We start from the raw sequence: 10,342 nt of genomic DNA, 5'->3' as shown, positions 1-10,342 counted from the left end.
TGGTTTCAATCTCCTGAACTCATGATCCTCTCGCCTCAGCCTCCCAAACTGCTGGGATTACAGGCGTGAACCACCTTGCCCAGCCTATAAAGAATTTTTAAAACAGATCTCGAATATATAGATAGCTTAACAATTATACAATTGTATTTATCAAGTATATCACAAGGTAAACATTTTACGCTATGTAAAAGGGAGCAAACCTCCGAATTTGTCATGTAGGGTCACTAGTGGAACTCACAGCAACAGGTCTGATGAAGCGGAGGAGGGAACCGGGCTTCCGTGTGCTTTAGAGAGAGTGAAACATGAGGAGTCACAGGCAGAGAAAACTGTTTTTCAGAAAGAAAAGAAAGGGGACATGACAGCCCAGCAGTAGGGTGAAGAGGGCCTCTCCGTGGGTGCCGCTGGCTTGAGCTGCTGTAAGTGGCTGTGCCTGGAACAGAGGATCTGGATAGGAGAATGGGGAAAGGAGTGCTGGAACCGGGGGTGGGCAGGAGCAGCAGTCTGGAAATCAGAATGACCTAGGGTTTCCTCTCATGCTCCCGTTCCCAGTGTTTCACGTGTGTAAAGTAGCAAGCATGCATGTACTGCTTAGAGGCATCTACACTTACATACTACACTCATATACAACACTTGCATCGTACAGAGTACACACAGTAGGTGTGGCATGTAATAAGTTACCCTCCTATATTTTCTTCTAAAAGATTTTTAAATATTTGCATCTCAAATTTAAGTCCTTTGTCCATTTAGATCTGGCCTTTGTGTGACAGGGATCCATTTTTGGGATAGAGATGCATTCTGATATTTTCCCATATGGATACCAACTGCTCATACCATGGATTATACAGACCCTTTCTGACTGTTCCGTAATGTTAGCCAGGGCATACAGCAAGATTTCACACAAGCACAGACTCTCACAATAGCAATTCCTGCTGTGGTAATTATAACTTCACAGCAAATCTGGTACGAGAGTTGCTCCACATAAGCTCCACCTCCCACCTTCGCACACTTTAGTCTTCTATGGGATTGTCTTAGTTATACTGGGCCCTTTTCTCTTCCATATAAGCTTTGGAAGCAGTTTAGTGACAATGGTACTCTTGTCTTTTTCTTGATTTTAAAAGGAGTGATTTCAATATTTTTAATCGCAAAACATGATAGGTGCTGTAGGTTATTTGTCGACTCCTTTTATCAGGTTAAGGAAGTTACCCTTTATTCATAGGTGGAAATATCATGAATTATTTAATTTTGTAAAATAATTTTCTAGGCCTTTTGAGACAATCATATAACTTTTGTCTTTAATTCATTGATAAGGAGATGATTTCAGTAGATTTTCTAACATTGAACTAAATTTGCATTACTAACCGAGCTTGTTCATGGTTTTTATACATTGCTAGGTATACTTCCTAGTATTTTGTTTACAATATTTTTCTCTGTGTGCGTGGATGAGGTACGCAATAGCAAGGTTATCCTAGTCTCAAATGAATTGAAGAATGGTCTCTTTTTTCTCCCCTCGCAAATAATTAGTGTAACATTGGAACTACTTGTGACATCATCTGGGCATCATGTTTCCTTTGCAGAATTATTAATGATTAACTCAATTACTTTAATGGTATGATTTCCATCCAGATTTTCTAATTATTTGAGTCAACTTTAATAAGTTATATATATCCAAAAATTTGTTAATCTCACTTATTTACAAATGCATATATATGATTGTCTTATTACTTAATGAAATAGATCATAAATATAAAAATGTGTGTGCACAGCTTAAGAAGAATATAAAATGAGTATATGTGCCCTTCCTTCAGGTTATGAAATAGAATATTTCCAGTATCTTAGAAACTCCCATTGCCCTTCTTCAATGCCACTCACTCCTTCCACAAGAGGTAACCACTATCCCTAACTTCCTGTTAATCATTCCATTGCTTGTCATTACAGGCTTGTATATTGTTTAGTTTTGCACGTTTGACTTTTTAAATAAGTGAAACTATGTATTGTTTCTTATGATCAGATATGCATACACACAAACATGTATATGCATACATATATACACATACACACATTATTTTTAAGAGCAGTTTAAAGTTCACAGCAAAACTGAGCAGAAGGTATAGATTTCCCATATACTCCCTGCCCCCCACACACGCATAGCCTCCCCCATAATAAACATCCCCCACCAGAGTGCTGCATTTGTTACAATTAATGAACCTACATGATACATCTTATAGTTTGCATTAAGGTTCACACTCCGGCTTGGACAAATTTACAATGACAAGTATTCACTATTAAAATATCATACACGTACTTTCAGGGCCCTAAGCGTCCTCTGTGCTCTGGTTATTCATCCCTCTCTTCCTCCTAACACCTGGGAACCAGTGATTTTTTTTTTCTATTTCTATAGTTTTACCTTTTCCAGAAGGTCATAAAGTTGGAAGTGACAGCATGTAGCCTTTTTAGATTGGCTTCTTTCATTCTGCAATATTCATGTAAGCTTCCTCTGTGTCTTTTCATGGCTTGACAGCCATTTATTTTATCATTGAATGGTATTCAATTGTCTGGATGTAATACATTTTGTTTAATTATTCACCTACTGAAGGTAATCTTGCTTGTCTCCAAGTTTTTGCAATTATAAATAAAACTTCCATAAACATCTGTGTGCAGGTTTCTGTGTGGACATAAGTTTTCAACTCCTTTGGGTATATACCAAGACACAAGATTGCTGGGTCGTATAATAAGAGCAGATTTAGTTTTCTAAGAAGCCACAAAACTATTCTCCATTTCGTATTTCCATCAGCACTGCATGAGAGTTCCTGTTGCTTCACATCCTCATCAGCATTTGGTGTTGTCAGGGTTCTGGATTTTTGCCATTCTAATAGGCATGCAGTAGTATCTCATTGCAGTGCTGTATTTGAGAATGTGAATAGCTGCAGTTCATTCACTCTTAGTGCTGCGAGCTACTCTATTATTGGAATATATGATCATTTAGTTACCTATTCCACAATCTACCCATATTGAGAGATAATTGGATTGTTTCCAGGTTTTTAAAATTGTGAAGATTCTCATATATCCCTAGATAAACAAATGCAAGAATTTTTCTGGGGCCTGTAACAGGCTGACTAGGCTGCCCTAGGTTGTAGTGAAGCCACTGGGTCATAGGGTACATGCATGATCAGCTGTATGAGCTAATATCCGTTTTCCAAATGGCTGTCCTTCTACTTGCATGGGATGAATACTTCCATAGTTCTTTATCCTTGCCAGCACTACACCTTTCAGAACTTCCAAAAAATTTTGTCAATATGTGTGAAAGGGTATCTAATTGTTAATTTTCATTTTCATGATTATTATGAAGTTGAGCACTTTTTCACATGCTTATGGGCTATTTGTGCTAACTTCTTCATTGAGGTGTTATTTTTCGCTTATTAATTTATAGGAGAGCTTTATATATTCTGGATACTAAACCTTTCTAGGTAAGATGTGTTGCAAATATCTCTGCCAAGTTTTGCATATTTTTTTATCATTGTGGTAGCCAATAAACAGAAGTCTTACATTTTTATGTGATCAAGTTAGTTTTTACTCTTGCAGTTTGTTCTTCTTCCCTATGTAAAGATAAAAGAGATGCTCCACAGTTTTTTTCTAAGAATGTTGAGAAGGTATGTTTATCCATTAAAATATATTTTTATGTTTGGTCTATGGGACTAAGGTTCAATTTCCTTTTTTTCCCCTTATGGAGATCAGTGGTCCCAGTGTTGCTTATTGTAAAATTTACTACCTTCACTTAACTACAATAAAAGCTGTGTTACAAAATATGTTTCCAAGTATGTGTGGAAAATATATTTATCTTTATGATTCTACTCAGATTAATTAGCTCTCAGGACTACTCTGTCCGGAGTTGATTCCTTCTGGTAGGTTCATTGTCTGGCTGACTTGAAGAATGAAGCCGCGGACCTTCACGGTGAGTGTTACTGCTCTTAAAGATGGCACGGACCCGAAGAGTGAGCAGTAGCAACGTTTATTGGGAAGAGCTAAAGAACAAAGCTTCCACAACGTGGAAGAGCACCCACGCAGGTTGCTGCTGCTGGGGTGGGGGTGGGGGGTGGCCAGGTTTTATTCCCTTATTTGTCCCGTTTCTATCCTATCAGAGTGCCCTTTTTTCAATCCTCCCTGTGATTGACTACTTTTAGAATCCTGCTGATTGGTGCATTTTACAGAACGCTGATTGGTGTGTTTTACAGAGCGCTGATTGGTGTGTTTTACAGAGCACTGATTGGTGCGTTTTACAGAGCGCTGATTGGTGCATTTCACAGACCTCTTGTAAGACAGGTAAGTTCCTGATTGGTGCATTTTACTATCCTCTTGTAAGACAGGAAAGTTCCCCAAGTCCCCACTCGACCCAGGAAGTCCGGCTGGCCTCGCCTCTGGCTACCAGAGACTGATTTCCACCCTGGTATTTCTCAGGCCCATAGATAGTGTGAATTCAAACCCAAACCAATATGGCTATTGTCTTGTATTTAGAAATTACCATACTTTTTTTATTTTTCATTTTTTTGTCTACCCTATTGGGACCAAGACAAGCATATATTTTCACTTTCTTCTTATGGGGGTGGGATTTCCCTAGCCCAGGCACTTAACATGCTTCTTTTTAGAAATCCTAGATTTATGCAGAAGGCATTTTAGCCTATATTCCTCCCTGCATGGGCATCAGTCTCTGTCTCCTGAATTAGGTGCTCATGATTCTGGGCCAATAGTTCCTGGGAGACACGCCAGGGCAAATGCCAGATGAGACACTCACACCTCTGGATTCAGACTTTTTTTTGCTCTTCTAGGTATCTGAAAATTGTCCTGACTTTGACTCAGCCCACGCATTAAAGCAGATGCTTTTAAATATTTTATGATACATGTTTTAGGAAAGGGCCTGTCTGGGCATTTTTTCTTACAATTTTCATTTTTCATTCAATTCTTATTTCACACTATCCTAAGCATTAATCAACTCTTGTCATTTATGTCAGTTAGTACAAAACTTCACTATCCTGTTCATTATCACCATTTCATTTTGTTCTGCATAGCCCAGACTATTTATCTAAAAATGTTTAAAGAAATCTAAGGCCTTAAAGGATTCTTTCTCAAGGACTCTACTGTTTGTATTTAGAGAAATGCTTATTTGTTCCACTGTTTTACTTTCTTCTTGGGTCACGCTCTTTGATGACTGCCACCTTACAGAGGATGACAAAAGAGGGCCCACACTGAGACAATGATACCTGCTTGCCCCTTTGGATTTTATTAGTGTTATCAAAATATTAATAAAATGTCAAAAACAAATTAATATCATTAGAATGTGTGCCTCACTTAAAAATTTCTCTCTCTAATAAGAAGTTTTTGTTTCCTAGTTCCTTTGGTACCCTAATGTTTAGGTAAATAGTCTCTGAGGAAAGGATGTGGAAGTCATAGCAAAATATATGCTGGACTTGAATGAAAATATCTGTTTCATAAAAGTTAAGCAGACAACCAAAATTTACCTTTTTTAACCTAAATTATCTAAACATGTATTTACATTTCTGCTTCATTGAAAGATACTTGAGATTAAATGTTCCTGAGACAGATTTTGGAATGCCCTCTCTTTCTAAAATATATTTTTTATCTTTTGTGGACTAAGCAGTTATTTAAAAATGAACTTAATGATTGCTAATTACAAAGTTATCTAAACAGTTATTTTAAAATGAACTTAATGATTGTTACTCAGTTATTTATAATGCATTTCAAAATTAACTTTTTTGTCTAAACCTTTTAACACAAATGTATTAAATTATGAAACAGGGAATTGGCTATTTTTGTTCAAATGTTTATTCTCGACAGACTTAAAATATCACTCAGCTATATGATTAAAAATGAAGGACTTCAGTCATTAAATTATTTCCCAGTTATTTGTGATATTTCTCCATATTAAAGGACACAAACAGTGCCCTTCGAATCTGATGATAGTTCTATTGATAGTGGCCATCACAAGTTACACATTATTAATAAGGTCAAGGCACAAATAAAATTTCTCCCTTGCTTTTCACTCAAAAACTACAAGTATAGTTCTTTGATAAGATGTCCCAACTATGATTTGTGATGCCAATCATAGAAGGAAAGAGGATGCTGAGAAACAATAAAATAGCTACTTTAAAATGTTCTGTGCCTGAACATTCTGATGGCAATATTGGTCATATTATAAATTTGAAAATATAAATTTTAATCTAGATTGACTTTATTCTACTAGTGATTTTAAGAGCTTTATCCAAGAGAAACACTTGCATTTTTATTCCTAATGTTTCTTAAGACATGTGAAACTCCTTATTTTTTTTTTTATAATTTTAAGAATTCCTAGATAAGCAGAACATAGAGCCAACTGTTATGTTCTGGTTGTTTTTAATAGGTATATTTATGTTATCCCCCAAATTATAATTTATTAATGTCTAACTTCAATTAGATGAGTTGACCACTTTTCATACACCATTGACTAAAGGAAACCTAATTTTACACGTAATTCAAGGAGATCTGTGAGTAAGAACATTTTTAAATTAAAGCAACACATGTACATGGAAAATCATTCAAACAGTTTGATGGGAAAAAAATCAGTGGAAATCAGAAACTTTTTTTTCCTTCCACAGACCTTGGTCCTGTTTTTCAGAGTTAGGCAGGGTTTATAATAACTCTTTTTTTTACTATATGCTATTCTCTTGAACTGTAAATAATATTATATAATCACCTAATTTGTTTTATCAATTTTAAGTAATATCCCTTGACTTTTTATGAACAATAGGGAATATAGCTCATTTACCCTACTTTCTTTTCTTTTTTCTTTTTTTTTTTTGAGAGGGAGTTTCACTCCCTCACCCAGGCTGAAGTGCAGTGGCGCTATCTCGGCTCACTGCAACCTCCGCCTCCCGGGTTCATGCCATTCTCCTGCATCAGCCTCCTGAGTAGCTGGGAATACAGGCACCTGCCACCACGCCCGGCTAATTTTTTGTATTTTTAGTAGAGACTGGGTTTCACCGTGTTAGCCAGGATGGTCTCGGTCTCCTGACCTCATGATCCGCCCGCCTTGGCCCCCCAAAGTGCTGAGATTACAGGCGTGAGCCACCGCGCCTAGCCCATTTACCCAACTTTCTTCTTCTAAAACTGTATTTCCAATTTAGTCTTTAATCTATAATTTTAAGGGATTTTTAAAAATTTGCTTCCTCTAAATAATATACTTACAGTGCTTAATTCTTTGCTTAAATAATACACTGTTTAAATATACAGTCCATCCAATTTGAACACCACTGATTGGCTCAGTAGGATGTGGAGATTAGTGTACAACTTCCCTCCCCTCCAACAGTCCCTGTCATAGCTTTCGACTTGTATCAAATATGGTTCTATGCTTATATTTTCACATTTTATGTGAATTACATCCTATTTTGTAATTATAATAAAGTCTGTGCTTTGTTCATGGGTTAATTTTGATCATGGAATCTCAAGTGAATTGACAGCATCATTATTATGTTTTCTTTTATTTTCAAACCACAGTCGCAGGTGGCGTGATTTGATTTGTGTGAAGGCAATGAAATGATACACAGATATACCGAAGCCTCCCAAAAGAATCCTGGTTCCAAGATTCAAGAAGATGGATTAATGTTTTTCCATTAATTGTTGGAATTTATGCCATTTTTTACTATGTGCCATCAATTTTAAAGCACTTTTGAAAAGAGATAACAATCTACAATAGCTGGCATTTTAAATTCATAAAAATATAGTATTTTCTTCAATTTTTATACATTTATGATGCATTATTTCTTATTTCCCAGGAATTTTACTTACCTTTGTTTTGAATGATTAAAAAGGAAACATAGCACCTTTTTTCAGCACATCATCAATATAGCCTAGTTAATATTCTTCTCTTTATGAAGTAATTGAATTGGGACAGACAGCTTGCCAGGCCTGCTGCCACTTGTCAGCATCGCATCCCTACATTCAACCACATTTGCATCTAATGACCATCTCTTTCATTAAATTTCTTTTGCACCTTTTCTTCCTGAATGAGTGCATGATAGTTAATTTTCCTGTGCACTTGGATGTCTCAAGAAGGTTTTAATTCTTTTTGTATTGCATTAATATTTAAGTTTATAATTGCAAAATGATTTATACTCAGAACATTGAAGACTCCTTTGTTTTGTAACATCCTGTCAAAATGACAAGAAGACAGATCATCCTTTAGGGAAAAATTGGTTTTGATTGGCATCAGCCTTTCCAACAGCAATGCTGGAGACAAGAATAAAATGAAGTAATATTTTTGAAGGATTAAAAGGAAACAAATTTTAATCCTTGAATTATTTGCAGCCAAAATCTTTTAAATATGAAAGCACAGAAAAAGACATTATAAAATGAGGCCTCAAAAGTTTTATTTCAAATAAACCCCTTTGAAAATGCCTAGAGGACATACTCCAGTAAGGAGAGAAATACACCGTGGTGTTAGAATTCAGGCTCAAGAATCAATGGTAGTGGTGTTTATCATACCCCAAAAAATACATGAAAACATAACATATTGAAAACAACCCCGAGTAAACTTCAGGAAGTACCCCCTTAGACAAAGTGCTGTCGTAACAGAGAAAGCAAACCAGAGGTGGCAAGAGGAGGCTAGAGTACTTATTTGGTTTGCTGAGATGATATTAATTTTGACACATGGAGGAAATTGAGACAATTAACATAAATAATGATATAACCACCATTACAATGTTAAAAATTTCCAGATTTCAAACAAATAGAAAAAGATTTGATCTATAGAGTGAGAGGTACAAATAGGAAAAAAGAAACAGTAAAGAAAGTATGAAAAATCATAAAATGAGATGACAGAAATAAGTCATAATGGAACAATAATTACATAAATCAAAGGTTAAGATGGACAGGTAAAATTTTTAAGTGTCAAAAAACACACAGTATAACCTATCGAAAATAAATTAGTGGAAAAAATGTAGCAGGAAAATATGAATAAAAAGAGCTAATTTCGATTTTTGATAAAAATTTGAATTCAAGTTGATAATATCCTAAAGAAGGAAAAGTCTGTAGGCCAATAGAAGAAATAGCAGATGCAGAGATGTGCTGACAAACATGCATGCTCATGACACTAGTCATACAAACTCAAATTCCCATTACAGTTGTATACATACATTATGGCCGACAAGAAGAAAGTTCCTTTAAGCCCACTTGGAGCATTAAGACAAATTTACCATGTGAATCCCTAAGTGAACTCTGAGTTACTTCTGAGAAGGAATGAAGAATGATATCATAAATGAATTTCATATAGCACTCAAAGCTCCCCCTCTATATGGTTCAGGATAGACTTGACTATCCATGGTTCTGGAGTGGAAGGGAGGAGAAAGGAAAGGTGCATTCAGACAAAGAAAATGTGTACAGAACACACCAGGGATATCAGAAGAGGCTGCTCATGGCAAGGCGTGGTGGCTCATACCTGTAATCCCAGCACTATGGGAGGCCGAGGTGGGTGGATCACCTGAGCTCAGGAGTTCAGGACCAGCCTGGGCAGCAAGGCGAAACCCCATCTCTACCAAAAATACAACAAAATTAGCTAGGCATAGTGGCACACGGCTGTGGTTCCAGTTACTTGGGAGGCTGAGGTGAGAGGATTGCTTAAGCCCGGGAGACAGAGGTTGCAGTGAGCCCAGATCGTGCCTCTGTACTCCAGCCTGGGCAACAAAGTGAGACCCCGTCTCAAAACAAAACAAAACAAAAAAAGAGGCTGCTCAAGACCAGACTCAGCTCCTAGACCTTGAACTCCAGTCCCACCTCACACCCTAAGGTTCCTAAAGAATCAGTAACTTAGTTCACCCTACCCCACTCCTGACTTCTGGATGTAGCACAAGTTTCTAAATTTATGCAAACAGTGAGGACTATCTATTTTTGACAAAATAAGAAGAAATGGAGTCAAGGAAACATATAAAAGATATTTTTGCCAGTTTTATTGATTAACAAAGAAAAATTGTATATAGTTAAGGTGTGCAGTGTGATATTTTGATATACATATACATTGTGAAGTGATGATTACCACAATCAAGCTAACATATTCACCACCTCACCTGGTTACCTTTTTATTTCTGTTTGTGTGGTGGAGAACACTTGAGATCTACTCTTTCAGCAAATTTCAAGTATACATTATTATTGACTTTAGTCACTATGCTGTATATTAGATCTCCAGAACTTATTCATCTTATAACTGAAAGTTTGTAACTTCTGACAAACATTTTTTCTTTTCCCCCAACTCCCAGGCCTTGGTAAGCACTATTTTACTCTGTTACCATGAGTTTGACATTTT

At 36.4% G+C, this 10,342-nt stretch overlaps 1 long non-coding RNA gene across 1 annotated transcript; it reads left to right on the top strand.

Annotated features, from left to right (window-relative positions):
* The first annotated feature begins 1,047 nt into the window (after positions 1–1,047).
* Positions 1,048–7,882, top strand: LOC103891420 (uncharacterized). Its single transcript, XR_655660.4, has 3 exons — positions 1,048–3,949; positions 4,230–4,317; positions 7,543–7,882. It is a non-coding gene; the product is annotated as an uncharacterized LOC103891420 (long non-coding RNA).
* Positions 7,883–10,342: the final 2,460 nt, after the last annotated feature.

This window comes from Pongo abelii, chromosome 13, assembly GCF_028885655.2.
Source record: "Pongo abelii isolate AG06213 chromosome 13, NHGRI_mPonAbe1-v2.0_pri, whole genome shotgun sequence".
In the NCBI taxonomy this organism is placed as follows: Eukaryota; Metazoa; Chordata; class Mammalia; order Primates; family Hominidae; genus Pongo; species Pongo abelii.
This window is presented reverse-complemented; position numbering and strand designations above follow the sequence as displayed.